A 17,131-nucleotide genomic window follows, 5' to 3' on the forward strand; every position below is an offset into this window, starting at 1 on the left:
TTGCAAGTAGCCGACATTTTGTATTGTTGCCATGTTTTGTCTCTCCTGTTTGAGTTATTGGTCTAATTCAAAGCCATCTCGACCCAAACTACTCTTTAATTTACTACAAAATCCTTTTCTGAATATTCATTGCAAAGGAGCATGTTGTTCTGGTTTTCAGTGACTGTTACTTCACTATGCTTGTGCCTCTCGACTACAACAAGGGTACGAAAAATTACACGAAGACAAAGCAGAAAAGGCGAATTCCTGACGTCAAAAAAAAACGAGCACCCTGATAACAACATAATTTGAACCGGAAACGATCAAGCCTCGTGATGGCTATTTCGTATTCTTTTACTAGGTGACCGAGCCCCCAGGGACCTTAGCTTAATTTCCCATTTGTTCCAACATACGAATGATAGGTTATGAAATGAAGCTGACAATATATTCTATACATAACCGAAATTCTGATTTTAAATCCAAGCTTGCGTGACCGTTGATCGTTTAAGGTCACAACAAAATGACAAATATAGAAGGCGTCTTTCCTTTTCTTTTGATCTATTCTCTAAACTTTCGCGCCTTGGAAATGCTGTGTAATTGGCCAATTCTAAGTGTTAACTAATATCTTCTTCCCATAGCCTAAAGGTTGCAGGTTAAGTCTTTTTTAGGGAGATTTGAAAAGGTAATGTTTGTAATATGTTTATGATGGGTTCAAAACATGTCGTCCTGTGATAACATCGCGAGAACTGTGAACGCAGCCACTGAATCTGGTCTGTAGCGTTTGAGAATCAATATCCTCGTTTCTCAAACTTGGAATGCTCGTCAGGAACCCATTAAATCAGTTATCAACCTGGAGACCTTATAAGTAAGCAGCGAGTAACATATCGGAACACAAAAGCAGCCTAACTCCTAAATCGGTTTCTGAATTCCAAATTGACAGAAACATCACGCTTTGGCATTTCATTGGTGGGTTCGTAAGGAAACAATCTTTTAATTTTGAATGCTCTCCAATTAAAACAGCAAGTTGACAAAGATTGACGAATTGATAGAGCGACTTGTCAGTGCTATAGAATCACAAGAAAACAGTTTAGGAAAAATTTGAGTACCAAATCGAAACAACGGATGTTAAAAACGCGGTTTCAAGCTAAAACTAAGTCTAGTCGATTACAAAATCGTTCGGCTCAGCGAACAATTTATATTCCTGTTAAATAGAACCTGTTCGTTGGCCATACTGGCCGATACGGGATAACCAACAACCCCCTTGTAGCTGAGTGTCCTAGAGCAGGGGGTTTTGCGCTTGGGAGAAGGGATGGAGATTATCAAGGACACAGAGGATACTAATTCGGCAAACTCAAAATCACCGCAATTTCACCTTGATGGAAGAGGTTCGGAGAAGCAGGAATTGCAAGATCTTTGCTGCTTATGAAAACTTCAACAAGCTGACGATTAGCAAACAGGCCACCACTGGCCATCAGGTAAGAAAGTGACTATCATCTGACCAAAAATAGAGAAAAACCCATGAGTACGTTACTGCCCTAAAATAATGTGTACGCAAAAAATGGGTCTCCTAATAATTTTGTTTTACCTTAAAGCTCTACTACCAAGTGTTACCCAATATCCCCCTATTTGTTTTTTCCATTAACGTACAATTCAAAAAAAGCAAGGAAATAATGTAGATTGCGATGTTTTAGTTACTGCTCGATTGACACTTTGACATTTAATTTCTAATAATAAATAATAATAATGAAATAATAATAAATAAATTTATTACTATACATTATCATCGCGATTATATAATTACTCTATAGCGCTTCACAATCTCGGGAAAAAGAAACAAAGAAATGCAAAGAAATGCATAAATAAAAAATAGGGTATTTACACAGATAAAAATGTAAAATGTGTGGTCAAAGAGCATAAAAATAAGTAAATGGATAAAAACAAATGCCAACAAAGTGAACATTATGTATATGACTACTTACTGCAAGTAGGGCCTCTTTAAATAAAAATGTCTTTAGCAAATTCTTAAAAGTGTTGGATGTTCGTTGCATGTCGTGTTTGTGTTAGGTCCCCCATAGCCCACTGATCAGAGACCTTTACTTCTCGGTTCACTATATCACTTGTTATGATAATGTATATGTTAAACAAATCGACGTCTCTTACGCAATACAACTTATTTCTGTTACGAAGTAGTAGTTATTGATGAAAAGAGGAAAATTAACGTTGTTGACATTTAGATTTGTCCGTTATTAGTACCTTCAACGTAACTTATTCTGAATGTTTTTTTCTCTGGCAGGGCAGTAATGGTAGATTACTACAAAAAAGCTCGAACCTGCCCATCCAGAATCTAGAGTCCAGTTACGTCTACTGGGATGACCGAAACGACGGATAATCGTAATGAAAAAGGGGCATACTTCCTACTGGCAAATATGGAAAGGACAACAAGATTTAACTTCTCTGCTGTGCGACGAGTGGAAACAAAAGCTGATCCCATTATCATCCCCGCTAAAGATCCATTCTTCCTGCTAGCTTATGGGTCAAAAAAATGTTCAGAATGGTCAATGGGCGGTTGCCAGTGTGGAGCGGATACCGTTATCATACTGAAAGTACAGGAACAACGAACGGATAAAAGCTATGGGGCGTCCCCTTACAATGCTGGAACAAAGAACCCAACCAGTTACTACTGTATTACCGTGGTGAGCAATCACACTCCTATGCAAACAATTCTTGTTTCAGCTATCATAATTGCAATTTGAAATTGGCAATGAATAGCGAGGGTTCTTTATTTTTTATTGCAAATTTAAGAAGCACTCATGAGGAGAGGGGAATAAGGCTAATTTTGCCGTCGGTACCCGGTTAGAACGTGCGGTTATGTTTCACCAAAGAAATTTATTAGTGGAAACAGCATATTGACCATTAAACAGGAAATGTCATTTTTAAGGCCGTCTCCTCAATGTACAACGTCTCTATGTATACGTCCCTCTAATGTCACACACTTAACTCCCACATCAATTGTTGTTAAATCCATTTAATCCTATTTTCCCAGGAATGCAACGAACTCTTACAAATCTATATATGCGTACTTTTCCATTCTCACAAAACTACCCAAGAACATATCCAGATTGGACCAGCGTACTGCTCCTGGAGAATCACAATTCAACCAAACACAACGAATCCGTATGGAATTCACCAAACTTTAAGGGTTTGCAGTACGAGAGTGACACAGAACGGGAATTATATGTGTATGATTGAGAGATGCTACATGGAAGATATTGGGGGTGTTTTTACGGAAGCTCATCCACCCCCAGAGGAAGGAATATTTTCCTCGTCTAATAATCTATTTGTTAACTTTTCAGATCAGATAGCCCAAAGGCCGTACGCTGGATTTCAATGTGTTCTTACTACGGGTGTTAGTTTTCCAAGTAATTATTTTCCCTAATTCCGTGAACCCTTGTATCCACATGATGTAAGTTTCGTTGCACTATTTTCTCTAAATAAGACTGAAGGAATACGTTCTTCTCCATGGTGTAATAAACATGCTATGGGACCATTAGATGGAGAAGAGATGTATTGAAAAGACTATTTTGCAATGCCGAATTACGATTTTCTCTCCATAGCTTACCCAGACAACAGAGATAACACACGGTTTTCCACACGAAAAACCAACACATCTGACGGAGAGTCCGAAAACCCGTACATCTGATAAACTTATCGAAAAAAGGTGGAGTTGAAAGCGGAGAGAAGCAACCACAAAGACGAGGTAAATACTAAAAGCGTGACGAATTTATCTTCATCAGGTTAACTACTATTTATGTTACGGCAGAAGGAGAGGTCTGTAACAAAAAAAAACAAGTGGGGGATCCAGGATCAGGCTGTCTTAGAAGTTTCTGTGTTTTTATTCATCCTGTAAACCCCAATTACACCTGCAATCACACGAGTATATCGGTTGACCATACTAGGTATGATAGCTGCTGTTATAATAAACCAAAAAAACAAACAAATAAACTGTTTCAAAGGAGAGGTTTCCGCCAGGACACGCTTTTTGTGTAGCTAATTCTAACAGTCCTATATAGTTATACTGATCTACCTTGTACAGGTGTGAATGTATTAGCCGTGGTCCATTCCCCGTGGTGTTGGCCGTCTTGCTTGTTTGTATGGGTTCAGATGTCCTCTTTGTATATCACAGCGGTAAGTAATTCACGTTGAAAAGGCATGTCATACCACCTAGAAATTTTATTTTTGGCCTTTCCTTGATTTCTGAAATATCGAAGCAGAGATCCGATAAGATGACGTTCTTCTGTGTGTTGGAAATCGTTGGCCTCACAAAACCCCTCAGAAGAATGTTTTTCCGTCTTGTCACGAGTGGGTGAGACAAAAGAAATTATATTGAGTCCCCACAAGGACTAAATCAAACCATCAGACCTTCGGATTCCGCGCTGCGATACTCATAACCACTGAGACACAGAGACTGTCGTTTTCTTTGTCCCATGCTTATTGACAAGAACGGAAAAAACAATTTCTCGATTTCTTTAACCGCGCCTCAAATTTTTTTATCATCTTTCTAATTCTATTTACAAACAGACGCTATCAACAAGGCTGGCTCCTAGAGCAGCGCATGCTGGATGCGTGCACTTCGTAATGGCCTTGCTCACTATAGAATGTCTGGAAGGGATATCATAACATCATGTAAAACTAACAGAAACAGTTGTTGTTCAATTTTAAGGTCAAGGAAAGCATCATCCGTGTCAACTGAAAAATCCGAATTACGATAGGTGAGAATCACATATACACTTTGCACTGACCATGTCAACCCACTTAATTTGTAAGGTCATTGGGTGCTTGTTAAATTAACCCGTTGCCTTACGATTCATGATTAATAGTTTTCGACTGGGGCTTTATTTGATAAAAGAAGCAACGACTACTGATTTCAAAACATTTCAATGATAAATCACCCTTTATTATCCAACTAAACAAAGTAAGAGGTACAAATAACGCGCGAATAGAGTACGAAACATCCTGCGAGAAAACATGTGTACGATTATTTAGACAGTTTGTTATTTTGTACTATAAAAAACCTGTTTAACCAGTCGGCTGCACGCTACGCTTCTCTATCCGCTGTGCTTTCCCCGCCCAATGAGAAACGAACAGGGAAACTTGGCAGACAAGAGGCAAAGCATGTTGGATAGTAAGAAGTACTATAAGTTTGGGTGTGTAGTATCGCTAGATATTTCATATTCTTTGTTTGCAATTTTTGACTCGCTGTACGGGCTCGCCAAAATACGGCATAACTCGTGAAAATACTCAGCGATGCTATACACCAAAACGTCAAATGAGATATATTTACTCTATTACGGTAAAATGTTGATTACCACCTCTCTTGGAACCTTAGCTTCTATTAGAAGGGTAGTCATCTTTCACCATGAGTGCAACTAATCTTTTGCGAAACTATCTGGAATAAGTAGTGCATTGACTATAATTTTTTAGCCTTTTTCAACACAGAATGAATCAAAACTGATGAACCGGATTTCTAAAATCTGGTCTGTCTTCACATATATGACTAACTAATCAACGTATGACATTCCATACTAGAAAACAAACCAAAACAAAAACCCCATTGGATTGATCTCGTCGTCATCCATCATCGACATCATCATCATCATCATCATTATTTTCCAAGTGATACATTCGATGACGATTATGAATTTGTTAAAATGCACGATGTTAATAACTCATGGGTTTACTTTAGGCAGGCCCTTGGTTACTGCAAACACAAATGAATTAATGGTTTAGACGGAAATTGAATTGTACGCCGAGTTTAAAAAAACCAACACGACGTCGATGATAGTGGGCAACTCTGTTGTGGACAAGACAATGAAACCCTTCGTATGAGCCTGCAAAATCACCCGACGCTGCTGTGGTTTACCCCATCTATGAAAGGTTCGTTTTAAGTCGGAGTGAGAGACTAGGTCATTATTCATCACCTGGGGGAGGAGGATTTCTGGAGGATCACCCTGATTTTAAGGGAAAGGTTGGGGACCAGTCGTCGCCAACAGAGCAAAAAGGGGAAGTATTATAGAAAATTGACTGACATAACCAAGATCCTCCAGCCCTACCTCCCCCCCCTCCCCCCATGCTACATGAATGTAAATTATGACTCTTCCCTTAATGATGGTTTTTCCGTTTTTCTCTGAGGGCATCCAAACTTTCTGAACAGGTGTAGAATTACTATTTTGAATTTTGATTGACTTCCTATGCTTTTTCTATACTACATTAGTTCAATGGCTACTGCCTCCCAAAGGAGGCGAATCCCCATGTGGGTAGAGATGATTAGCTAGTGAGGCGAGTGAGTGCAACAGTGGAATTCCGATCTTGACCCAATTTTGACCCGCTGTTTCTCCTTGCTACTTTTAAAATTGAGATCATTCAACATAGTAATGGAACGGGAACGGTGGATAGCGAAATGGTCGGAATATCTTGATACGCGGAATGACGGAATATCTAAAACGCTGATGAACTTTTTTGTCTAAAAGTCTAAAAAATTAAATGGCAATAACATAAGAGATCATTTCATTATAAAATACGAAATTACAAGCAGCCTTGGTCAATACATTGTTGGAGCCAGAAGATAAGGAACCATAAGGTTTTCGAGCTAGCTCCTTTAAATTAGGATAATTTAACTATTGTTATAATTATTGTTATTGTTAATATTATTATTTGTTACCATGCAATTATTGGTTGAGTATCAATTGAATAATATATTCTTGAATCATCTTTCTCTCGTGGAACAGAGTACTCCTACAATGTGGCAATGCAGCAGGTTTTCTGTTTTGGGCATTGTGTGACAAATCTTCTGCAAGACTGCCTTGTATTCTCATTAGACGACCTCGATGTTCTTTTCAATGCTAAAAAAGTTTGTGTCTATATCAGTAGCCGAAAAAAAACATACAGTCTTTGACTGTCTATTATTTTTTGCGATGCCACTACGGTCTTCAAAATACGTGATAAATTCACGAATTTTCATCCGATGCTTTCAATTTGTTAGGTGATTTCCATTCTCCAATTAAGTTATTTACTAAAATGCATGAATCAGCTACATTCAAGACAGACAGTTAGAGAAGATGAAATTGTTTTACAAGAATAGTTAGCATTAGCATCCTCTTTTTCAGACTAGAGAGGCCTCTACAAACGTATACATGAGATCCTACTCCGTGTGTGTGGGTACAAGTACAAACACTTACAGCGAATGCGATGCTGCGCCGCAAGTAGAACGGGAGATCCCCTGAATGTACAATCATAGTAATTTGCTTATTAATCATATCTAGAAACAGAATGACGGGGTTTTTCAGGAGATGACTTGTACAAGTGGAGGTTAAGAGCAACAAATTGTGATGAAGTACCTTGTATGGAATACGAAAATGAAAAACCCGCTTTAATGAATCTGCTGCCCTCTGACGATATCCTAATGGTCCACCCCATTTATGACAGTTTGTCGTGCGATATTATATGCACGTATATTTTCCATAACCTACAAGGCAGTATATTGGGATTGGCTAAGAAGATATTGCTATGATTATGAATGTAACCATTTTATGGTAACGCTGAGCACACATTTTCAACATACGATAACTTTTTCCACCACTACCATTCCACTAACTGCTTTCCCTTTCCTCTGTGGCAAATCTTGAGCCGAAAAGTAAAGCGTTTCCCTCTTCCCTCTCAAAAAAACGAGCCAACTCGTCGCGGTAATTTCAGTGAATAAATTTAGTAATAGTAAGTTCTACGAGTCAGATTAACTCCGCTCTACAAATAACGATCGACTCAACTGTATTTTTCTTCTCTTTTTTTAAATATTCTTTGTGAAAACGACAAGACAACGACACGATTATTAATTTTCTTCTAATTCTTTACTTTTTCCCCAGCTCATCACCTGAGTAACACGAGGCCCAGAAATTGTTGAAAATTGCTCGAAGGTTGGCCGCTGATTTGAGGATCTGACAGGCACCCGTGCATGTATAACAAATATTAGTAGCACAAGGGGAAGCTGATCTTGAAAAAGTGAATAGGAATTTAAAAAGTTTCTGGAGGTCTTCTAGCTTCCAATTTATGCTTTTAAATTGTGAGAAACTAGGATCAGTAAACCTCTTTGTTAATTATCTTCCTGAGCAATCTAATTAAACAGGAATTTTCATGCATTATCCTTTGCAAAAAGTAACAACCAACAAACCGGGAGCCATACAATCAACTCACTAAATAATATGAAGTTAAAATAAATGAATGGGTTAATTAATAAATAAAACAATAATTAAATTTCTTTTGATATATAACTTTCGCGATCTTTTCCGGGTGCAACCCTACTCTCTGCTAAATAATTTTTTTTCTTCATTTCCTTTTTCTTTCCCTTGATCCCCCGCAGTATGCAATAACAAGATGCGATCAGCACTACCCCTTCAGTTTGGACGACTTGTTCTGATCTAAGGGTAGATATTCGATGACTGTGAAATGCGTCTAAACACCTGCTGGAGTGGACAGATAAGTTTTTTTTTTTATAGATACCCTTATCAAAAAAGCAATAACGACAAAATGCCTATGGCAACTCACTGACTGCCTCATTTTTGGTTCATAGGGTTTTTGTGAGTTGGCTTAAGCCTGTGAAGATGAATAGACATCGCCATTGAAGTAAGATAGTTAAAATAAAAAAATTTGTTTCTCGAACGTTCCGTCACTTACCTTTGTTAAAGTCATTTTCTTTCCACGTGCGCTGGAGTTTCAATACACAATCTTTAGAGACAGTGACTGATAGTGTACGAAGACACTGAAACGATAAACTAATTTGTGAATTTCGGTGATAGTAAACGAAAATAAATTTGTACACAATTGGCACAAAACGACTGGCCAAAGTGCTAAATTTAGGCTAGGCCACCTATAGATATGCTCGCTTTTGACCCTGACCTCAATTTGATTTTTGCAGGTCGTTGGCCAAGTTGCGGTTCTAACGTCGGCAGTTTGTCACGAAACATACTCCATGGTTCACAAGACCACTAATCATACAATTTTCCTAAGTCATCTATTCTAGTGTTGATCATATCTTTGCTTTCTAGGTATTCTCCGAAAGCTAAAATTCGGTGTATAAGTTCGATTGGACAAACATACATGGCAAACCAAGAGACAACACATGATATTGCCAGGCGGAAATATTGGCATATGAAGCTGTCTTCGAATTCTGTATTAATTTACGTGTAAAGTCATTTTACAGTGTCTCTCCCGTCGGGTCATAGGATAACAATATTTGGCCATCAGTGTGGTTTTTGTTTCTTATTTCCCTCTTTAAAAGGCCGGGGGAGCTCTAAATCATGTCGAAAACAGACATAATCGTATGCATGACCAGAATCTGCAGCTGTTTTTCATTTATCACAAGATGAACTTTCCCTCCTCACCTCAAATCAACAGAGCGCGTATAACTACTGTTAATCCGGGCGGCCATTGTCCTGAGTAGAATCCACGTTAATAAATCGTAGAACCTTCATGCTACTGTCATACGCGTCATTTCGTATCACATGAAAATTCATAAGATTACAGTAATAATACCAGCAGTACCAAGCAGACGTGAACACAGACGTACCTTGTAAACAGTACGAACTTTCAAAAAAATGCAGGGAACAAGGGCAACCCGGCTTATTCTGTTGGCATGTATGTTAATCGACTCAAATCAGAAACACAATCAACACGAATATATTACGTGAACTCTATTCAGGTGTAACAAACCTTGTTCTATCGCGTGGTTTAGGTGTTTACAACCGCATTTACAGGATGTTTAACCTTCCAATTATACAAAAGATCTTAAATGAAATGTCCAACCGAGCCTTTAACCCTTTTTTTATTTAGCAGCAGCGAAAATGTTACTTGATTTTGTAGAAATATAAATATGCCTCACATATATCTGGCACTTAAAACGAAGGAATTATGACTGTGAATCGAGTAACCCTGCTTTCCCTTGGCAACGAAGAGTTTTCAAACCTCTTCATTATTTGCACTATCTTCAACAGAAAGAAATATTCTGTTCAAAGCATTTTGTGCATGCTGACGTGTAGAAGCCTTGACGATTTGAACGGTTAGTGACTCCAAGTTACACCGTGCGTGCACAAAGAGCTCTTAGAAGTAATTAATGTGGGGTAATTGTTGAACACAGGACAATGTACGAAATAATTAAGTTTACGGCTATGTCATTATCTTTCTTGCGGAAACCCGTTTTCAAAATGTGTACGGAGGAATCCGAAGGTAAAAGGGTGAAGTAAGGCAATCATTTCCTTTTACGCTTACTCTGCTTAATTTTGTGCGAGTTTGTGAGTCTCTATCGCCACTTTGTTTTTCTTGCAATCTTCCTTACATATTTATCAGACTAATTAGATTGACAGACTGTTATTTACATGCTATTTTTTCGCTTGGAAGATAAACATAACCGGAAACTGATCTTCTGACTGCCAAACCCCTCCGTCGTGACGTGATAAATAGAGAAAGAGCAAGAAATCAGTCTTTGATTAACCAATATAACGTAACGGCGAATAACCGCTGAAATATACGTAAACCATATGTATTGTTGTCGATATAGTAACCTTTATGAGATGATGTCAGCCTGATGAAATCTGAATAATGTACCTTACTATGAGCCCAGTAATGGGCTCCTGACCTTACACATTATTAACCGGCTGGATGTTTTGATAGGAGTGCTCTCCGTGAAGACGTGGGCAAAAGACGCAGGTGACGCAATAACACATGCTTCTACATGTAAGAACTGTTCAAATCCTTTTTTTGTCGGTAATGAATTTTGTAACAAAATTAGAAACAGTCATCAGAGGCAACCAGCACATAATTATGCACAAAATTGAAATATCGCCTGTAGTCATTGTTATGCGTGATGAAAATCACCACCATAAAAGACACATTGTTATAATTTTGTTAAGGTAGATAAACGATTTGTACCGATTAATAAAACTGATAAAACAGAGCATTTTTTAACATTGTACTCGAGAAACAAAGCAAACAAAATTAAATAAAGAGGCTAACTTGAGGTATCTCAAGAAACGTAACCCGACAAGGGCTACGTTTCCTGAAAGCCTGAACTTCTATAATCACAGAACTTCTTTCTTCCTGAAAGCCTGAACTTCTATAATCAACATGAGGAGTCATAATCCCCTGTCCAATCCAGGGCAGGCAATGAATGTAAGCTCTTTTTTTTTAATTTTAAGACAATATAGCAAGATCAGGAAATGGGAGCGACAAAATATTGTTAGGAGAAAAACAAAAAACAAAAAAAACCCAATGACTGAACACTTTAATGATCGCGTAATCGTGTTTATTGTAGTGCGTTTGGTCCAAGGACGGACTGCAAGAGATGGCCGAGTTGAAGTACGTCGTTCCGGCGCCTGGGGTTCAGTGTGTGGCGAACTGTGGGACTTGGTGGATGCTAATGTTCTTTGCCGACTGTTGGGCTACAATGAAGCCTTAGCATATTACCAAAATATCACTTTCAAGCAGAGCAATAATACATTGTGGCTAACTGACGTACAATGCGTTGGAATGAGAGTTCTCTTTTTCATTGTGTTAACTCTGGCTGGGGAAAACGCACTTGCAATGAAGGTCTTGCTGCTGGAGCAACGTGTTCTGATAGAAGCTGGGGTGAGTTTTGTTGCTGCTGTTGGTAAGTTGCCAGTATTTTTAGGTCAAATAATTATTTTATGTCATAAGAGAGGTCTCCATTTTCTTGACCACGTCACGCTTTTTCTGATTGGCTGAGCGTCGAGTATTTAGAACTACTTGATTGCAGCTGATCTTAAAGTGTTCGACAAGTTTGACCCAATACCTGAGAGTATTGATGCTGTAATATACAATTCTAATCAGCATCTTGATTTTTTTTCCTTTTTGTCATAAATCAAGGAATGTGGAAAACAATTTGCGCAGTTATCATAATTGATTACAGTGAAGTGTCCGAAAGTGCCGAAAATGTAACCTACACAAACAGACTCTCGTCTGTTCTCATGTATTCTTGTCACTAAACTACAACAGCGAATTTGTATCTTGCAGGCATCTCGTTGGCAATACCACAGTATGTTTCAAGCACACTGGACTCTCTTACAATAAAGTGCAGCATACCTGACGTGACAGATGTAACGTACACAATACAAATATGGTCGAACACAACTGACAAATGGTATGATACTAAATGCCGCCGACGAAGCAATGTAGTTGGATCGTGCGTTGTCAAGGTACCCAAGGCCATAATAACTCTTACTGGTCTGAGCCCCGGGCACTATACTACCTACGACTTGTTTCTCCTTATCTGGTGTATAGTCAGGTATCGGAGTCAATGGCTACGAGAATTAGGTAAGGTTTCGTTTGACTTTCAGTTGAGAAAGTGAGGGGAAAAAACCCTCCAAGTAGTCCTATTCCATTCAATACAACCTCAACTCTTCGTAATTTGGTACTCACACATATCGAAAAAATACTCAACATCAGTAACAAATGGTCAAATATCGCAATCTCCCGCCTCTCAAATCGAATCAGATTTGATTACAGGTGGACACTTTATGTCATCATTATTTGCACTTCGAGTATGTGTATCATGGATTTAATTTTTCCTTCTTGAGGTGATCCGAGTGTACCACGATTTGTCTCAAGCTCCGATAGATCTATCACATTAGTTTGGAAGCCAACTCCCACTGAGTTCACAAACTACTCAGTGGAAGCAAAATGCTGTGGAGAAACTACATGGAAAGCGGTGGAATGTGTGTAAAAATTAACTGATACAGGATGTACTGTTAGTAATAACACAGCAACTGTTATTACTCTCAAGCAAGATCAGGATTATCGTTTCAGGGTGTTGGCGCTTTACAAGAGTTGGAAAAGCACACCGAGTGCATCAAGTGAAGCAATGAGGATAAATCAAACGGTAATATACTTTTCTTATTATATCAAGAGGGCTAACACTCGACAACAACTTAATTGTACCTAAACATATCCTCGTGAACTCGCTGATTGAACAACTATATTAAACCAATGTTTATAAGAGATTGATTCCCCATACCTCGTGCGGGAAATTGGATTATTTAAAAGCCCGAACAGCTGTCTCATCACTGAATTGGTGTGTTCTTGACCAGTGATGTTTCATCCTAAAGCAGTTAACAACTGATGAAGCTAATAAAAATATAAATGGTTAGAGACGTCATAAACTCTGCTGTCATGCACCACCGTAGTTAGAACAGAAAGGCAGGAACGTACTCTGAGGTCGACACCGAATGCATACGACGTGGGAGGGTGTGGTCCCCTGCCGAGTTTTAGAGTGAGTAACACTATTCAAATTTAGACACATAATTTTTATTGCAAAAGATACTTAAAATTCCTATCATTTACTTTTTTTTTTTTTTTCTGATAACAAAGAATACAAAAATACTCCTGCCCTTTTCTTACAAGGCCCTGAATTGACATTCTCAATGAAACAAGCAAGCCGGCGAACAGTGTATTTGTATGAAAGTGTCACATCCCAACGAACAATAAAATTTCTCAATTAATTTCCGTTTTAGTGCTTTTTCTTTACATTTATTTAGCCTCAACGTAATTGTTTTACGTTTTGTTGCCTAGATGATCCGCACAGAATTTGGATTGGTTCCATGAAACAAGAATGTGTAGCTTCGAAAATAGGTGATAAAATAACTTTGTTTTGTCACGCTTCCGTTGACGAACCGACCAATTACAAATGGACAAAGGGACAATCTATTCTTAATATCAGTGGAGATGGAGTCCTAAATGTAACGGTTTCTTCACTTGCTGACTTTGGAATATATACGTGTCAAGTAACCACATCAGACGATGTAAAGCAGTACAATATCACTATCTGTCAGATACTGGTACTGAAAGAGGCAGCTACTAAAGGTAACTGAACCTATTCTCCCAAATATACTGAGGTTCACATCAATAAGAGTAGAAACTCAGATGTAACGAAGTACGGAGAAGTAATACATGACCTTATCGCTTGGCAAAGACTAACATTGTCGCCATCAACAATTGATGGCCTGACCTACTATTGATAGTACACTTTCCGTTGGGGTTAAAAATCATAGCCCTGATGAAGAAACACATGACAATTTGTTGTTCACATGACAAGTTTTCGTTTCTTCCTATAGAGAAGTGTAAAACTTCCCACTGACCTCCTTAACGATTGTGATAATGCCTTGATTATTGCACTTTTTCTTTTGGTTAAAACTCCCCTCACGACAGAGTGTGGGCGTTTTCAGCTATTCTTTAAGTTTCCAAATTAGACAAGATTAGATCGACCAAACATCTCTCAGGAAGAGACTTCTTAACTTCACGCCTAGTTAAACTAATCTCAATACCTTGCGCTCAAGTTTTTCTTTAACACCATCGTTTTTTTTCCCTTGCAGATACTAAAACGTAACAGTTATAGCTATAAATCACCACTTGTTTTATCTGCTTCGGAATATTTATAATTGTTCTAATACTCTTAAAATGGCGCAGATATATCGACGAAGGAAAAAACAGTTGAAGGAACAAACCGCGAGAATGGCCATGCTGAATTACAGACAAAAATCAGTCAGAAATAACAACGAAGCTGACGAGCTCGACTTTAATAGCTGAGCTCCTACAAGTTACTAATGTAAATACGTTACCACAGTTGATGGAATGACCGCCGTTTCTGCAAATTTTCGCGCTGCTGAAAAAATCGTACATTTTACACTCTATAGATATTATCTCGTCTGCACTTTGAGGTTATTGAAGGGCCAATGATACTAAAGTTTGTGCTAAGTGCAAACGAGCGAAAAGGCGGGCGCGCGAAAAAACGGCGGGTATCAGACAAAGTAAAAACTGCATCCCGCATGCGCTGTTTGTCGCTTGTCCTCTCTTTCGTTCGGCCGCTAACAGGTTGGCGGAACTCAGAAAATTTTGTCGGCAGCCAGTTTTCTTCCTTCAACTGGCTAGCGAAAATGGTTTTTGGTAAAATTAATTACTGTGTACGTCCATGTTTTAACCTCGTTTCATGAATAGAACTGGTATTTCTTTTGTTCTCTGTCAGATACGTTATTCACCACAGTGTTCTTGAACACACATAGGCTTAAAAGTATCAGTAGCGTACATGTGGTTCTTTTGCCCCATATGATCAGATCAAACCAGCCCCTATTAAAATACCGATTGCCTAAATTTTACCTCTTAGAACAGAGAATGCGCTTTAGTATAATGCTTTATACCATTGAGAACAAAGATAGCAACTAACTGATGACTACATTGATTTTTTACCTCGAGAGGCAACGCTCACCAACGAGAGATTAAAAATTGTCTTTAAATCGCTTTGATGGCGTTTTCTAAGTACAGTTTCATAAGTTATCGGTGTCCTCGCGGTTTATTTTATTTATTCCATTTAATGTTATTTATTCATTTATTTATTTATGTCCTCTTTGTTTTGTGTCCCGTGACATGGATTACATTTTTCGTCCCAGAAATTAAGGAAATAATTGGGTTTTGATAAAGTCCGTATTTATTGTTTCTTATCCCCCTTCTGCTTCTCCGCCAATAGTCATCATCACACCCTTCAAGAGTATCTTGCATGTGTTCATATATACATGTAAGTCGTGTCAAAGATGACATTTCCACAGTTTTCACAGAAGCAAAAAATAAAATCTAGGTGTGAGCTATATGTTGTCGTTTGCGCGTGAAGAAATATTTTAAGTGCCTAGCATTAGCCGTTGACAGACAGATTCGACCAAGTCCCTATGTTCCCCTGATCCCAAGTAAATGCTTTTGAGGTTAATTTTTTTTTAGAGAATATGAATACTCTACTATAGTGCGACGGGTACTGAAAGGTTGTCTATTGGCTTTCTAGTAATGACTTATGTCAAGGGGATGACGTGACTGGCTTCTATAAATAAATTTTAATGATTACTAGCCTCTCTTCGATTTAATGACGAAAATACCATTTGCACTCAGACTTTGCTTAGCTTCTACGGCAGGATGATTTCCGAAATGGGTAGCAATGATGGTTTATCCGGTGAGTTTAGAAGGTAGTAATGTTGACGATAGTACCGAAGGAATTTTACTGGTGAAGCTTATGTAAATCTGACTTCTTAGAGACGTAAGACACGGAATAATGATTGCAAACGGTTAGACTTGTATTCAAACAAAAGTTTAGCAAAGCATCACGCGATGGCTTCTTCGAATTCGCGTCCTCCACATCGGAGGGACAGGATAAGAATACGGTAACTCATGACCGAATTGTTGTTATTGCTTAAAATTGTAAGAGGATTCAGTACACATGCTATAACTTCATCATAATCTTAGTCATGACATATCAACCTAATCATGAGCTAAGGAGGTTCGAAATCATCTGTCGGTCGATTGTCTATTTTTTGGCCTTTGGTCAGTCTTAAACCATGCTTTGACAACCATTCACGATTTAGAAGGCCGAAGATACACGGCTATGGTTTAACAAATTAGTTCATGCATTTTGGTAAAACACAGATGACCTTGTTAATGTTTAGTCGGGTGCCATTCCCTATTGAATTCATGCTTGACTGAGTATTTTTCTGACGTAAATCCCATAATTCCAAGCATCAGCAGTTTGACATATGCCGGAAACAGAAGTAAGATTTGAAATAGAATATTGAAAACTTATTGTATTGCTGCTCCAAGTAGATCAACGCAGTTAGATTTATTTGATTGCTAGTTCCCAACTGTTCGACGAAAATTCCTGCTTGTCAACTGAAAAACTTCCTAGGCCAAGACCCTGGTGTTTGACTGGGGAATTCTGTTGCATTACTGTTATGCTGGTTGGCCTTTTTTTCATAACGTAGTACAAACATAATTTTTTGATAAAAAGATATGGGGCATTGCTAGATTCAAAGAAAAACTGGTAACAAACAACTTAAGAGGCATCGGTCATTCCCCGCTGTGCGAACTAGAAGTACTTCATTAAGGCCGTCTTCTTTTGTAATTTTTATCATGTGGTCCATTCGAAAAGTAAATGGATAATCATTTAGATTCAAGAGAACGTTTTATTTTCTAAATCGCTTTCATATTCTTCTCCTCTCACGAAGTTTTGAAACATTTATGTAAATTGTACAGTGATCGCCTCACTTATTTTCCTCGTGAAGCT

The 17,131-nt window shown here is 38.3% G+C and overlaps 1 pseudogene; it reads left to right on the top strand.

The window, feature by feature from the left end:
* Positions 1-9,488: 9,488 nt before the first annotated feature.
* LOC136276760 (uncharacterized) lies at positions 9,489-15,269 on the top strand (annotated as a pseudogene).
* The last annotated feature ends 1,862 nt before the right edge of the window (positions 15,270-17,131 follow it).

Source organism: Pocillopora verrucosa, chromosome 12, assembly GCF_036669915.1.
Source record: "Pocillopora verrucosa isolate sample1 chromosome 12, ASM3666991v2, whole genome shotgun sequence".
Lineage (NCBI taxonomy): Eukaryota > Metazoa > Cnidaria > Anthozoa > Scleractinia > Pocilloporidae > Pocillopora > Pocillopora verrucosa.